Raw genomic sequence first — 15822 nt, forward strand, 5'->3', positions numbered from 1 at the left:
TTTTTATTCTTCCAAAGAATTGTAATCCTCCCCACACTGAAGCTTAGGTACCGAGTCCTTCCTAAGGGAGGTGCTTGAAGGCATGCCTGGAAGTTGTCACGTTCGTGCCATATTTCAGTTCAGTTCTTCAGTGTTATTTTCAATGTGTTCCTCAGTGACGGTATAGTCTCATGTTACAAAGGAGATGACCTGACCCTCCAGTTGTCCATCATGTCCTGCATGTCCCACACCACTTTTTCATGACCTTGTAATATATTGGTCTCTGTACGGTAGTAGAATCTTTGGTTTTGCATCAGAGTAAAATAAAATAAACCCATCACATTTGAAACATAAATGGAAAAAAAAAAAGCATAGGTGGGGAAATCCCCAGTGGTCCAGTGGTTTGAGCTCCATGCTTCCACTGCAGGGGGCACAGGTTCAATCTTTGGTCGAGGGATTAGGATCCCACATTCTCGACAGCCAAAGAAACCGGAAAAACAACGACAACAACAAAAAGCATATGTGGACTCATAGCCAGAAAATGCAAACTATACTAGGCATACTTTGGCAAGAAACTGCCTGATACAGAAGGATTGTCTCTGTATATTTAAGACTGACTCTAAAACTGGTTGCAGAATCCTTGTTAATAAGACTTCAGTTCAGTTCAGTTCATTTCATTCCGACTCTTTGCGACCGCATGAATCACAGCACTCCAGGCCTCCCAAGTCCATCACCAACTCCCGGAGTTTACTCAAACTCATGTCCATCGAGTCGGTGATGCCATCCAGCCATCTCATCCTCTGTCATCCCCTTCTCCTCCTGCCCCCAATCCCTACCAGCATCAGGGTCTTTTCCAATGAGTCAACTCTTCACATGAGGTGGCCAAAGTATTAGACTTTCAGCTTCAGCATCAGTCCTTCCAATGAACACCCAGGACTGATCTCCTTTAGGATGGACTGGTTGGATCTCCTTATAGTCCAAGGGACTCTCAAGAGTCTTCTCCAACACCACAGTTCAAAAGCATCAATTCTTCGGTGCTCAGCTTTCTTCACAGTCAAACTCTCACATCCATACATGGCCACTGGAAAAACCATAGCCTTGACTAGATGGACCTTTGTTGACAAAGTAATGTCTCTGCTTTTTAATATGCTATCTAGGTTGGTCATAACTTTCCTTCCAAGGAGTAAGCGTCTTTTAATTTCATGGCTGCAATCACCATCTGCTTAGGGAGGCCCAAATAAAAGCAGGATGGGGAAAGCGGCTCCACAGTTTTCATCTTCAGTCCACACTTAGATACCCTCCTATGTCCATAAATGTGTTTGGGTCAGAATTCAAAATTATTTAAGCTCACAACATTTGATCCATTCCATTACTGAGCCAATAATAGACACACATACACACACACACAGAGCTATATAGATATATTAATAGATATCTTAGAAGTTAAGAGCATGGGACTTGGAAACAAATCCCATTACTAATGGACAGTGATGATATGTGGTTCAGCAAGTTATTTAACTTCTCTATGACCCAGTTTCCCTATGTGTAAATGGGGATAATATCACTTACCTCAATGGATTTTTATAAAGATGAAAATACTTAATGAATCTGAGTTTGATACACAGTAAGCACTTAAAAAAAAAAAAAAGGCAACTGGATCCTCCTTGGAAGAAAGAGGCTGATTGTAATAGAAAACACCATCGGCTCGACCACACATCTGCTTCCTCCAGCTGAATCTTAGGCTTTGACTCTTTGGGTCTCAACACACAAGACTCATGATGCCCTAAGAGGTTCAAGGCATCGACAGAGAAATGTCATTTTTTAAAAGAGAACTCTGAACAAAATATGCAAACCTGACCTTGGAGAAGTATAAAATATCGACTCTGCCCTTAAGGTGCTATAAGCCTGAATGAGGGTGGGAGAAGGCACAGGGCTGAGACAGAGGTTTTGGTTGGAAACACCAAACAGGTGTATTTAAGAAGCCTTCCCTGCAGACAAAATCGCCTTCAGAGGAGATGATGCCTGTGCTGAGTCTGGAGCAAAGAGTAGGAGCAATCCAGAGGAGGAGAATGTAAGTATAGAAATATAGGGATAGTGTTACATTTCTTGTAAAAGGAGCTTGTGATAGCAAAGAGAAACAGGCCAGGGACAGATCAACAAAGTCCCAGCCTTGGAAACCAAGGAATTTAAACTATTAGAAAAGTCAGTGGAGATGGAGAAGGAAACAGCAACCCACTCCAGTATTCTCACCAAGAGAACCCCATGGACAGATGAGCTGAGCAGGTTACAGTCCATGGCGTCTCAAAGAGCTGGACACAACTTAGTGACTAAGTAACAACAACAACTGAATAGCACAAGGAACTATATTCAATATTCTGTGATAAACCATAATGGAAAATAATATTAAAAAAGAATAATATATATGTATGTATGTATCTGAGTCACTTTGCTGTCCAGCAGAAATTAACACAATGTTATAAATCAACTATATTTCAATACAATTTAAAAAAAAAAGAAAAAAGCTGATGGAGAGCCATTGTTGATTTTAGCAATGAGATGGACTTGATCAGATTTTCATCTTGGAAAGATCACCTCAGCTTAGTTTGGAAGCAACAGCAGAAAAGAAGCTACACCTCTGCTCCAGGCAAGATACATGACCACCTCAGTAAGATAAAGTAACAGTGGGATGAGGAGGAGATCAGCTTACACAGAGCAGATATACTTTTGGCAGGACTTGGTGACAGTTGGATGTGGAAGAAGTGAGAGGAAGAATCACGGCTGACTCTGAAGTTTTTGACTTGGACGATGGAATGAACAGTAGTTAACACAAAATACAAGAAAAGGAACAGCAGTCTTGGAAGCAATGAGTACAGTACTGTAGAAAAGTCACAGAGGTCACCGTGCACTATGATGATTACGAAAAGTGTTTAAGAGGTCTAGTCTGATGGACACAATATGATTTGGTGTCTTTAAATATCCTGATTTGGGGCTTTGACAGCTCAACAAAGTGAAGGCTGAAAAGAGCATGGCGATCTGGTGGGTGTGTCCTGGGAGGAGGAGAAAGGCATGGCCTGAGCTAAAGCCCAGAGAGGAGTGGCCAGCTGCCCAAATACCAAGGACCTGCACACCTAAGAGCTATTACTGTCACCGAGATTCTCTCCAGGCATCAAGCAAAGCACCGGGGGCTCACCACCAAGGTAAGAAGAATATGCATAAATAGAATATTTTATACAGATATATATTCTTCCCCATGTTACCAAGTGTCCCACCCACTTGGCCAGAGCATGGGCAAAGACTTTCCAAGTAGGCATACATATTTTCAAGAAATTGACTTCCTCATTTATTTGAGAGTTTAGGGCTTCCCTAGTGGCTCAGCTGGTAAAGAATCCGCCTGCAATGCAGGAGACCTGGATTCAATCCCTGGGTTGGGAAGATCCTCTGGAGAAGGAAATGGCTACCCATTCCAGTATTCTGGCCTGAAGAATTCGACGTACTTTATAGTCCATGAGGTTGCAAAGAGTCAGACACAACTGAGCAACTTTCATTTTCATGAAAGTTCAGAAAAGGCAAATATATATAAAATTAATAGAGGCAGAAAGTAGATCAGTGGTTGCCTGGGGCTGAGGGTAAGAATGGGGATTAACTATAAAGGACTGGAAGGATCTTATTGGAGTGATGAAAATGTTTTCTAAGACTATCTTAATGAGATTGTTGCAATGTCACTGTATACTTAATTTTTATATGTAAAATATACTTCAGTAAATTTGCTTTTTAAAAGGGAAATCAATTCACAGATCTTCAACTTCTATCTGTGGTCTTTTTGAAAAATGATCTGCCTGAGAATGCACCTATGTTCAAAGTTATGCAGAATCTCCTTTTCTACCTCCCCTTCCCATTAGCCAAACTTAAAAAGGGAAGGAAGTCACATTATTCTACTGTGACTCAGAGTGAAAAAACTTCCCAGTTGCCAAGAAAAACATTCTAAATACCGGTTTCTGGGATGCTTCATTTAATATTTACATGCCTTAGGGTTTCTTATCTTTCTCTAGTTTATATTTAATTTTGTTAAGAGTATAGCCTGGTATTAGAAATTAAGTGTTTCAGCTTGTGTTGAGCTGTTGTGAATTTAGATAGAATGGGGGGGGGGGAGGTGGGCAGTGGGTGTGTGGATAATTTTCATTTAAGGACCTTTCCATAATTCAGCTCTCATCAAGGAACACATATGGGGGGGTGGGATGAGGAGTTATACAGGAACAAAGCAAAGATAATATTGATACCAAAAAAAAGTCAGTGTTGAAACTAATGTTTTCAAGAATTGGATTGGCTAGATATTGAAGAGGTTCAGAACAAGCTTCCTCAAAACATGCCACTTTGTCATTTGGATTATTTTGACTTGAAGTCAATCAAAGCCTAAAAGACTCGAGCAGAACTTTTTATAATACCTGTACCTTCGATGCCTAAAACAACTTAGATAGAGGGCCTAGTCTAGGAAGAGAACTATCACCGAAGATAACCACAAAGAATATGGGCCAAAGATATGGGAAGCTGGCAGGGAGCTTCAAAGTCCTCTCTATGTCCCTGTTGTCTCTGCATGGCAGGGCAATAATTTATTTACCAAACATTTGCTCTTCCCATCTTCCTATGAATTATCTTCCTTCACTTTGAAGCCCAGACCCCTACCTTCTCTCTTTAGCTCGGAATGACATGTAAGCCTCAACTGCCTGACTGTCTTTGACCCTCTTATATCTATGTGAGGTTCCCACAAGTATGAAGTTACAATTGTTTTTCTCCTGTTAATTTGTCTTATGTCAATAGAGAGGGCATATGTGTGTCTTTGGAGCCAGATGGCCTAGATTCAAATTCCAGATCTGACTCTTACTAGCTGGGTCACCTTGAGGAAGTTCTTTAACCTCTCTTTGCCTCAGTTTGCCCATGTGTAATATGGGGATAATAAAGCACCTATCTTCAGATTGCTCTGTGGATTGACTTGACTCATATAATGTATTAGAATAATATTAGCCTTAAAGTAAATATTTGATCAATGTTAGCTATTGCTTTGTGTGGCTGAAGACATTATGTAAATGACATCATACAGTAAAAAAAAAAAAAAAAAAAATCTGTCTTATGTCAGTTTAACAAATACAACAGCCAGTTGAGTAGGAGAAATTTTTTTCCTCCCCAACACTATCTTGTACTTGCCCCTTCAGAATTATGCCTTCCTGGTCTCCACTCTGTTCTGTGCTCTTGAAGGCTGTCTATACCTGACCTGTATAGATTACATCTGGCTTCCCAAAGGGTTCTGACAATGGAGGGAGCCATATATAGTACTAGTATTGATAATAATAGGTCAGAGAAGGGAAAGGAATGAAGTTGTAGTATTCACTTCTTTGGCTCCCTTCTGCAGGGGTGCCTGAATCTTGCCAAGACACTTGACCTGAAGTCACAGCTCCTGATGGGCAGCCCTCTATCTCTCTTTGTTGGAGTAACCCCTTAAAGATGCTTGCTCCTTGGAAGAAAAGCTATGACAAACCTAGACAGTATATTAAGAAGCAGAGACACAACTCTACTGACAAAGGTCTGTATAGTCAAAGCTATGGTTTTTCCAGTAGTCATGTGAGGATGTGAGATTTGGACCATAAAGAAGGCTGAGTGCCAAAGAATTGATGCTTTCAAAATGTGATGTTAGAGAAGACTCTTGAGAGGCCTTTGGACTGCAAGGAGATCAAACCAGTCAATCCTAAAGGAAATCAGTCCTGAATATTCATTGGAAGGACTGATGCTAAAGTTGAAGCTCCAATACTTTGGCCACCTGGATCTGAAGAACTGACTCATCAGAAAAGACCCTGATGGTGGGAAAGATTGAAGGCAAGAAGAGAAAGGGATTATAGAGGATGAGATTGTTGGATGGCAACACTGATGCAATGGACATGAGTTTGAGCAAGCTCCGGGAGTTGGTGATGGACAGGGAAGCCTGGCGTGCTGCAGTCCATGGGGTCACAAAGTGTCAGACACGACTGAGTGACTGAACAACAACTTCCTTGTCTCATCACTTCAGGCCTGGTTGGTACCTGTTGCTGACTCCCCTGTTGCTAACTCCAGGTACCACACAATCCCTGCACCTTTCCTATACCTTACCTCTGAAAATAGTCCCTTCATGAAAACTCTCTTTAATTTATCCGATTTGATTCTGTCATCTATTTCCTGATGGTATTCAATTGATTTAGGACCTTCGTATCTCCTGCTACAGTAATCTCTTAGCTGCCAGATCAAACTGTGCATAAGTACATGCACACACACACAGAGAAATTGTCTCTAGAAGGCAAAAATCTAACCATGTCAATATTCAACCCTCTCACCTTTCTTATTAAATTTCAATATCTCTCCTCTGTCCTCTAGATAAAGCCCAGGCTCTCTGTCTCAGCATTCAATAAGTGCCACCATCTGGCCCTTGGCTGATTCCCTAGCCTCATCTCCAGCCCATCCCCACTTCACACTGGATGTTCCAGGAATACCAAACTCTCTGTAGTTTCTCCCACTGTGCTTTTCTCTCCTTGCCACATTCCTTGCACTTGGTGTGCCCTCCCATATTCCTAAACTCCTTATTTCATTCATCCTTTAAGAATCAGCTAAGGAGGGACTTCCCTGGTAGTCCAGTGGTTAAGTATCTGCCTTCCAATGCAGGGTACACCGGTTCGATCCCTGGCCAGGGAACTAAGATCCTGCATGCCTCATGGCCAAAAAACCAAAATGTAAAGCAGAAGCAACATTGTAACAAACTCAATAAAGACTTTAAAAATAGTCCACATCAGGGCTTCCCTGATGGTGCCAAGGTCAAGAATCCATCTGCCAATGCAGGAGACATGGGTTCGATCCCTGATCTGGGAAAGTTCCACATGCCATGGAACAACTAAGCCCACGCACCACAATTATTGAGCCTGTGCCCTAGAGCCTGGGAGCCGCAACTACTGAGCCCACGTGCTGCAACTACTGAAAGCCTCAGTGCCCAGAGCCCGTGCTCCACAGCAAGAAGCCTCCGCAACAAGAAGTACACACTTCTTACCTAAATGAGCCCTCACTCGTAGCCCTCGCTCACCACAACTAGAAAAAAAGCTGGTCCAACAACAAAAGACCAAGCACAGCCAAAAATAAGTAAATAATTTTTTTAAAAAGGTACACATCACAAATAAATAAATATAAGAAAGAGAGAGAGAGGAAGGAAGAAAGAAGAAAAAAGGAAGGAAGAAGAAAGGGAGGAAAGGAAAAACAAAAGAAGAGGGGAAAAGGTGGGAAGGATGGAGAAAGGGAAAATCCATCTGTACTGTGATCCCTTTCTGCAAAATTGAATACATGGATTTTATATGAGAATGGATATGCAGAGAGGTAGCTAAGGGAATTGTTAAAAAACAAAAACAACAACAACAATATTTAACTTGATATCAAATTTTCACTTTCTTCTGTTGAAGGATAATTTTTTATAAGGCAAAGTCATACTGTCATACAAATATAAAATGAACAAGTACCAAAATTTTTACTTAACTCAATAATTCATGAAGGAAACCACTAAGATATTATAACTGATTCAAAAGTGAATTCAAAGAACCGCACATAGAGGGAGACCATAAGGAAAACTAAAATAAATTTGCTTAATAGATGCAAAGCTGATTTCTTCCACAGTGGAGGGAAGGAAACCAATTGAATCTCCTCCAGACAACATTTATTTGCATCTGTGGATAGGCGTCATTTGCATTGCTATCAGTTGTAAATAACTCAAAGGCAATGAAAGGTGCAGTGACCCCACAGAATCTGATCACCTGAAGAGTGTTCTAGACAAAGCCTGGCTTACCATAGAAGACATCAATACATTTCAAAGTCAGATTCACTATGAAGCCTTTCACAGCTTTTCTCTGAATTTTCTCATGAATTTTCTCAAATATATAGTTTTTAATTTTACAGTGAACATTTACCCCTTTTTTAAAAAGCATGCATCTTTTAAAATAAAAATAACAGTAAGAAAAGCTCCTTTTCCTGAGTCCACTCTGGTATTATTTTCCCCAAAATATTTTATCTAACCAATGCAACCTTTATGTTCGGAAACTGTGTTCACCATATTTACCTCCTAACACTATGGATAATAACTATACTCTTGTCTGCACACCCAGTTCAGAGTATGAGAACTTTTGAAGCAGGAGGGAAGGGGGCAGGGCACAACCTTTTAGGGGCTTCCTGCATAGCTCAGTTGGTAAAGCATCTGCCTGCAATGTGGGAGACCTGGGTTCAGTTCCTGACTTGGGAAGTTCCCCTGGAGAAGGAAATGGCAACCCACTCCAGTATTATTGCCTGGAGAATCTTATGGACAGAGGGGCCTGGCATGCTACAGTTCATGGGACCGCAAGAGTCGGACATGACTTAGTGTTATCTTTCTTTCTTTCACAACCTTTAAAAGAGTGATATAGCCTGAGGACAAGACATAAATTGATTAGAACCAAATAGGTCCAAGATGGCAGATGAGTCTACTTCTACCAGACCTTGAGCCTCAGAATATGCTCATTTTAACACATCAGCTAAATGACACACTCACAGTCTCCATGACAGTTCCAAGGCTGATCACAAAGGTCAGAAAGTGGGCCCCCACGGCCCAATTCCTGGAAATGCCCACCCTTTCCCCAAAATAGCTAGAATACTCCTCCCACTCATTAGCCTGTGAAATTATCCACTCCAGTCTGCAGAGTTGCAAACAGTTGGACACAACTGAATGACAAAGCACGCACATAAAATCTGACAACCCCACACCACAGTGCTGCTCTTGCCTTCTGAGATGGCCCACATTCTGTCTGTGGAGTATGTTTCTCTCTAAATAAATTCACTTCTTTATCATTTTGTTTCCTACTGAATTCTTTCTGTGTCATGACATCTAGAATCTGAGCTTCACTAAATCCTGAGACCAGGTGAGTGATCTCAGTTAAAAGACCACGGGTTCAAGCCCCAATCTGTGTTGCACAATTTCACTTTGAGTACCAAAGGTAAAACCGTGATAGAGGCATCTTTGTATTCCACACACTCAGTACGTAGCAGGTTCCCATTAAAATGTTTGTTGAAAAAATGAGGGAACTAGTACACTCCTAGATTCTGTATCTTTTTTTCCAAAATAAAGAAAGATGTGAAGGAAACAGGTGGGGGGCAGGGCGGGGAGGGGAGAGAAATGCTTAGTTTTTTTATTTCCCCAGGTAGATTCTTCCTTGTCAAAAAAAGACTGAGAAATGGTTTGGGGAACGGAGATCGAGGGATTTTGTTCTTGGACAAGATGAAGCCCCAGAGATTTAAAAATAAACTGCCTGGAGTGACACTGACAAAAAGTTAAGTAGGAGGACAAGGAAACCCTTCTATTTTGAATCCCTGGCTACAGGGGAGGTAAGGAACCATAATAAATGAATAGGAACCATAGGAGCTAAGTTTCTGAGATAAAAGATAATGAATTTTTATGTATATAGTTTGCTTCAAAAGCATAAGCTGCTTTGATATTTGCCTAAGATTTACTAAAGTTTAAGTGCTTAAATAAGGGAATTGGTTTTATGTAAATCAGTTCAGAGCTATAGATTTGTGGAAATTTGAGCAGAGGGTCAGAATCCTAAACATCAGGAAAACACAAGTTCACTGTGCACACAAGGCCTGATGCCATTCAAAGCTTGAGCACTTAAAAACCAAGAATGGCTTCTTGAAAGTAAATGTTTGCAGACCAGAGTTGAACTGACATGACAGGACAGCAAAGGGGACGGGTGTGACTAAGAAATTCAACCCATGGGTCTAAAGGGGTCCCTACAGCCTCACTAGCTCAGGGCAGCCCAATCTCAATTCATTCATTTTTTTTTTTTCATTCCTTTAATAAATATCTGTTAAGCAAGTAGCAGGTGGTGGGCACCCTGTTAAAAGTGATAAATGCAAAAAAAAAAAAGTGATAAATGCAACACAGTCCATTAGAGTTAGCGCTATAAATGCTAGAAGGGGAGTAAGCACAGGACCACTAACTAGGTCGCATGGAGGAGATAATACATGAGAAAGGATCCCCTTAATGCACTGAAAACAAAAAGAGGCTGTGGGAGGGGAAGCAGGCAGGGCAAAGCACTGCAAGCAGGGTGAGCTGTATCCAGAGGCTGGAGGCCAGGGGTCTCTCAAGGATAGAATGATGAAACACACGTCAACCCTTAGAAGAAGCTACAGAATGGTTTATATTTTAGGCACTTTACAAAACCTTTTCACACCTTAACATGCTTGGTCCTCAGGCAGCAAACCTGTACAGTACATGTTCATTATCCTATGGGTCTCGATGAATAAATAATTTTTGAACCTGTGTGAGAATAGGTTAGGATTTGCTTCTAAACAGCAGAAACCACTCCAGTTAGTTTAAACAGAAAAGATTTCATATAGGAAAGTCTGTGTTCAGAAAACCATGAGAAGGACTAGAAGAACAGGTTCTAGGCTGAGCTTCCCAGGGTGATCCCCAGACCGCCCGGGATCTAGCCCAACCAGGGAGGTGTTGCATCAGCTCCTTACTCAGAGACACTGCTGACTGCAACTATGATTAACTTTCTAGAAACCTCCCTAGACCAAGCTCACCAGGAGGAAGACCCAACAGAAACCACTATGTTTAGGCCCCTGACCCGAGCTTGGAGGGGTCTCCTGCCCTCTAAGCCTTCGCTGTCCATGAGGGACACCAGCCGGGGAGCCAGGGGTAACACCAACCGGATCAACAAAGTCGCCGTGGTCACAGGCTCTATAAATGGGTGAGAGAACACCTGGGGGACCTGGGAATTGTGGGCGTCTCTGGATTTTGTCGACCTCGTTGTCTTAACTTCATCCCCAGGTGGAAGTGTCATAGTTTATTTGGGAATGTGACCCTAAGGAGAAACAAGGAGGGAAGCAGGAAAGGAGAGAAAGCCAGCATGGGCCGGTCATGGAGTTGGCTGCTGCTACAGGCCACCGGGTGCTAGATTCTACAGATCCACTGGGAAACTTAGGAACTACCTCTCAGAGCGTCCATCAGGGAAAGTCAGGGGGACAGTTCAGTCATTCATGCCCTGCCTCCAGTGATCGAGAGTCACTCTGGATGGAATTAGACCCCGTGCTTCCATGTTGCATGCTTTTAGGTGCCCAGTGGTTTCACGGACTGGAGGCAACAAACTCTCAGGCTGCAGCCATTTGAACAGAAGGTGAAGCCAAGATCTGATAGACACTGGCAGCCTGTCCAACACACCCATGAAGGGAAGTTCCCTCTTGACTCTCTCTGGTCCTCTCATCACCCATATGCAGGGCACGAGGTTAGCTGCTCCAGGATAGTAGGAAATTCACTTGGGGCTGTAAGGCTAGAAATGCAGCAAGAAAGGAAGGGCTCAGCCCTGGGATGATTGCCTCATCTTCTCCATCTCTCCTGCAGGATCAACTTCACCATCGCCCAGTGTCTGGCCCAGGATGGGGCCCACGTGGTGGTCAGCAGCAGGAAACAGCAGAAGGTGATCTGGGCAGGGGCAGCGCTGCAGAGGGAGGGGCTGAGCATGACAGGTACTGTGTCCCACATGCAGAAGGGCGAGGACTGGGAGAGGCTGGTGACCACGGTGAGAGGCATTCAAGGAGGTAGAGATGGAGCCACAGGGATACCGCTGCTTATAACCAGTCCTAGGGAAAAGGCACAATGACACGAATCAAGTTAATTCTGTTTCATTCAGCCCCTGCCCAAGAGGTCCACAGTCTGCCCCACGGATCTAGGCAGGAAGAGGAGATGCTGGTGTGCATGCTTAATTCTAGCATCAATATTGGCAGTATGTACAGAGTGTTGTCAACTAGGGAAGCTCACTCAACCCTTGGTGTCTAGAGGTTTTATTGGGAGTCAGTCACAAAACACTCACATGATTGATCTTAGCTACTCACCAGAGATCAAACTAACACGGTGTGTCACCATGAAGGGATTTAGTGCTTTTCTTGATATGAAGAGACACAAGGATTGGGATCATGAAATCTGTTCCTGAAAACATCTAACTTCCTGAAAACTTGTTCCACCAGTCTCCATGGAGAACAGAGTGCCTCACTTTCCACCCTGAACTCCCCTCAGCGGGTGCTGAAGGTCAGCAGCTGCAGCAGCACGGGGTTCAATCTCTGCAGAGGCAAATGGCAAATGCCCTTGTTGTTGCCATTCAGTCGCTGGCAAATGCTCTTGGCAAGTGCCAATTTGCAGTTGACAGGCAAGTGCCAGTTTGTAGTTGACACTTTAAATTTGAGCCAGAGACGGCTTCTCCAGACATCCTTAGCCTTCTCCCTTCATTCAATTAAGCAAATATTATCAAACAACTACTACATGGTGGTCATGGTATCACACAGTGCCTTAAGTCTCAAGTATTAATGCACTATCAGTACACAGGTGACCATTAAAGTTTTAAAAAATCAAGAAAGCTGAAACTCTGTACTGGAGAGGGAGACAGGTCTGCAGGAACATCTGAAAACTAAGTTGCAACAACTGTGGGAGCTGAAGACTCTGCATGAATATAACAGACACAGGCATGGTGCTGACCATCCCATTTCCTCTCCTGCAGACATGGAAAGACTAGAGCTTCAGCCTCCCTGACGGCTAAATTGAAGCTATGTCATAATTTCTGCCTGTGCCTGGCTTTCTTAAGATTCCCCCAAGAACCTTGACTCACTCTCTCTCTTGTTGATATGATTGGAAGTAAAGAATTCTGAAATGATGGAGTTGCCAGGTAGAAGCAGCCAGATTCCTTGAGTTTCTACTTGAAGAACAGCTGCCCAGGAGGGACACAGAGCCTGCACTGGACTGTGACACAAGCAATAAATTCTTCCTGGGTTAACCTACAGAGATTTGGGGGTTGCTTATTACCTAACCTTTTTGGGTGTTAATTCTAAAAGGTCTTATAGGTCTTCATAGAACCGTTCAACTTCAGCTTCTTCAGCATTACTGGTTGGGGCATAGACTTGGATTACCGTGATATTGAATGGTTTGCCTTGGAAACGAACAGAGATCATTCTGTCGTTTTTGAGATTGCATCCAGGTACTGCATTTCAGACTCTTTTGTTGACTATGATGGCTACTCCATTTCTTCTAAGGGATTCCTGCCCACAGTAGTAGATATAATGGTCATCTGAGTTAAATTCATCCATTCCAGTCCATTTTAGTTCGCTGATTCCTAGAATGTCGACATTCACTCTTGCCATCTCCTGTTTGACCACTTCCAATTTGCCTTGACTCATGGAACTAACATTCCAGGTTCCTATGCAATATTGCTCTTTATAGCATCGGACCTTGCTTCTATCACCAGTCCCATCCACAACTGGGTATTGTTTTTGCTTTGGCTCCATCCCTTCATTCTTTCTGGAGTTATTTCTCCACTGATCTCCAGTAGCATATTGGGCACCTACCGACCTGGGGAGTTCGTCTTTCAGTATCCTATCATTTTGCCTTCTTATGCTGTTCATGGGGTTCTCAAGGCAAGAATACTGAAGTGGTTTGCCATTCCCTTCTCCAGTGGATCACACTCTGTCAGACCTCTCCCATGACCCGTCCGTCTTGGGTGGCCCCACACGACATGGCTTAGTTCCATTGAGTTAGACAAGGCTGTGGTCCTGTGATCAGATTGGCTAGTTTTCTGTGATTATGGTTTTAGTGTGTTTGCCCTCTGATGCCCTCTCGCAACACCTACCATCTTACTTGGGTTTCTCTTACCTTGGACGTGGGGTATTTCTTCATGGCTGCTCCAGCAAAGTGCAGCCACTGCTCCTTACCTTGGACGAGGGGTATCTTCTCACGGCCGCCCCTCCTGACCTTGAACCTGGAGTAGCTCCTCTCGGCCCTCCTGTGCTCACGCAGCCACCGCTCCAGTATGGAATGAAGCAGGGCAAAGGCTAACAGAGTTCTGCCAAGAGAACGCACTGATCATAGCAAACACCCTCTTCCAACAACACAAGAGAAGACTCTACACATGGACATCACCAGATGGTCAACACCAAAATCAGATTGATTCTATTCTTTGCAGCCAAAGATGGAGAAGCTCTATACAGTCAGCAAAAACAAGACTGGGAGCTGACTATGGCTCAGATCATGAACTCCTTATTGCCAAATTCAGACTTGAACTGAAGAAAGTAGGGATAACCACTAGACCATTCAGGTATGACCTAAATCAAATCCCTTATGACTATACAGTAGAAGTGAGAAATAGATTTAAGGGACTAGATCTGATAGACAGAGAGCCTGATGAACTATGGACGGAGGTTTGTGACATTGTACAGGAGACAGGGATCAAGACCATCCCCATGGAAAAGAAATGCAAAAAGGCAAAATGGTTGTCAGAGGAGGCCTTACAAATAGCTGTGAAATGAAGAGAACCGAAAAGCAAAGGAAAAAAGGAAAGATATTCCCATTTGAATGCAGAGTTCCAAAGAACAGCAAGGAGAGATAAGAAAGCCTTCCTCAGCGATCAATGCAAAGAAACAGAGGAAAACAACAGAATGGGAAAGACTAGAGATCTCTTCCAGAAAATTAGAGATACCAAGGAAACATTTCATGCAAAGATGGGCTCAATAAAGGACAGAAATGGTAGGGACCTAGCAGAAGCAGAAGATATTAAGAAGAGGTGGCAAGAATACACAGAAGAACTGTACAAAAAAGATCTTCACGACCCAGATAATCACAATGGTGTGATCACTCACCTAGAGCCAGACATCCTGGAATGTGAAGTCAAGTGGGCCTTAAAAAGCATCACTACGAACAAAGCTAGTGGATGTGATGGAATTCCAGTTGAGCTATTTCAAATCCTGAAAGATGATGCTGTGAAAGTGCTGCACTCAATATGCCAGCAAATTTGGAAAACTCAGCAGTGGCCACAGGACTGGAAAAGGTCCGTTTTCATTCCAATCCCTAGGAAAGGCAATCCCAAAGAATGCTCAAACTATCGCACAATTGCACTCATCTCACATGCTAGTAAGGTAATGCTCAAAATTCTCCAAGCCAGGCTTCAGCAATACGTGAACCGAGAACTTCCATATGTTCAAGCTGGTTTTAGAAAAGGCAGAGGAACCAGAGATCAAATTGCCAACATCTGCTGGATCATCAAAAAAGCAAGAGAGTTCCAGAAAAACATCTATTTCTGCTTTATTGACTATGCCAAAGCCTTCGACTGTGTGGATCACAATAAACTGTGGAAAATTCTGAAAGAGATGGGAATACCAGACCACCTGACCTGCCTCTTGAGAAACCTGTATGCAGGTCAGGAAGCAACAGTTAGAACTGGACATGGAACAACAGACTGGTTCCAAATAGGAAAAGGAGTACGTCAAGGCTGTATATTGTCACCCTGCTTATTTAACTTTTATGCAGAGTACATCATGAGAAACGCTGGGCTGGAGGAAGCACAAGCTAGAATCAAGATTGCAGGGAGAAATATCAATAACCTCAGATATGCAGATGACACCACCCTTGTGGCAGAAAGTGAAGAGGAACTAAAAAGCCTCTTGATGAAAGTGAAAGAGGAGAGTGAAAAAGTTGTCTTAAAGCTTAACATTCAGAAAACTAAGATCATGGCATCTGGTCCCATCACCTCATGGGAAATAGATGGGGAGACAGTGGAAACAGTGTCAGACTTTATTTTTTTGGGGCTCCAAAATCACTGCAGATGGCTATTGCAGTCATGAAATTAACAGACGCTTACTCCTTGGAAGGAAAGTTATGACCAACCTAGATAGCATATTAAAAAGCAGAGACATTACTTTGCCAACAAAGGTCCGTCTGGTCAAGGCTACAGTTTTTCCAGTGGTCATGTATGGATGTGAGAGTTGGACTGTGAAGAA

This window comes from Dama dama, chromosome 12, assembly GCF_033118175.1.
Source record: "Dama dama isolate Ldn47 chromosome 12, ASM3311817v1, whole genome shotgun sequence".
Lineage (NCBI taxonomy): Eukaryota > Metazoa > Chordata > Mammalia > Artiodactyla > Cervidae > Dama > Dama dama.